Source organism: Suricata suricatta, chromosome 7 (genome assembly GCF_006229205.1).
Source record: "Suricata suricatta isolate VVHF042 chromosome 7, meerkat_22Aug2017_6uvM2_HiC, whole genome shotgun sequence".
Classification (NCBI taxonomy): Eukaryota; Metazoa; Chordata; class Mammalia; order Carnivora; family Herpestidae; genus Suricata; species Suricata suricatta.
Window position 1 is genome coordinate 792431 of NC_043706.1, and position 1409 is coordinate 793839.

The 1409-nt window shown below is 44.9% G+C and overlaps 1 protein-coding gene across 1 annotated transcript in view; it reads left to right on the plus strand.

The window, feature by feature from the left end:
* The window catches only part of LOC115296439 (olfactory receptor 2J3-like), an 11813-nt gene that overhangs the window by 10130 nt on the left and 274 nt on the right, over window positions 1–1409 (plus strand). The gene's annotated exons all lie outside the window — the stretch shown is intronic.

A 1409-nucleotide genomic window follows, 5' to 3' on the forward strand; every position in this document is an offset into this window, starting at 1 on the left:
ACTCTTCTGGATGGCTGTTGTTCATTGTGCCGCCGTCTTTGTCTTATTCCACCTACAGCAGGGAAGTGGCAGAATAGGTAGGGTTAGGAGAGCTGCATCCACCATCCACTCACAGAAGATGGGTTACAGTCACTTGTGGGGGAAATAATAGGATCTGGCACCAGGTGACGTACTTTCTCCTACCACAGAAGGTAGTGACTTTAGACAAGTAACCTGACCATTCTGAAACTGATGGTAGAACAGGGATGACAGTTACTATCCCCTTGTGTTACCGGGAGAGTTAAGTGCCAAGTGGAAGCACCTTGTATTTGGGAAACTCAAAAGCAGGGTTTTTCAAACTTGCCCTGCTTGCATAAAAATCATCTGAGGGGGCTCTTAAAATGCAGTTTATTGGTTTCTGTCTCTTGGTGGATGTGGCATGGACCCAAGAGACACGCATGCAAGGGGTTCCTGAGATCTCATGAGCAGTGAAAGTCTCGAAGTCGCTGAAGCACAAGGAGGAGAAGAGCCAGAGCTCTAACACTCATCCTGATGGCCTTGTTCAGACCCGACTAGTGCCGGGTAGTTACGTCATCTCTGTGGGGAGTAGGAAGGTAGGTTTTAGACAAATCTATTGTAGTATTTTGGAAGTAAGAAATGTCAGCTTCCTGAGGTATGCGCTGAGAGATGAGCTATGACATATGTTTCCCATACTAAAGACTTAATTTTTGGATGTATGTTTTCTTGTATAAGTACTTCATTCAAACCAGGCACTGTTTTAAAAATAGTTTATTATCAAATTGGTTTCCATATAACACCCAGTGCTTCTCCCCACAAGTGCCCCCCACAATGACCATCACCCCCCTCCCTTCCTTCCCCTCCCCCTTCGTCCATGGTTCGTTTTCAGTATTCAATAGTCTCCCATGACCTCTGTCCCTCAATCTCCCCGCTCTCATTCCCCCTTCCTCTCCCCATGGTCCCCTGCCAGGTCCCTCCTGTTAGACCTATGAGTGCATACATATGATATCTATCCTCCTCTGCCTGACTTATTTCGCTTAGCATGACACCCTCAAGGTCCATCCACTTTGCTACAAATGGCCAGATTTCATTCTTTCTCATTGCCATGTAGTACTCCAGTGTATATATACCACATCTTCTTGATCCATTCATCAGTTGATGGACATTTAGGCTCTTTCCATGATTTGGCTATTGTAGAAAGTGCCGCTGTGAACACTTGGGTACATGTGCTCCTATGCATCAGCACTCGCAACATGTAGAAAAATGAAATTAGACCACTTTCTGACACCATTCACAAAAAATAAACTCAAAATGGATAAAGGATCTGAATGTGAGACAGGACACCATAAAAACCCTTAAGGAAAAAGCAGGAAATAGCCTCCATGACCTCAGTTGCAGCAATTTCTTCCTCA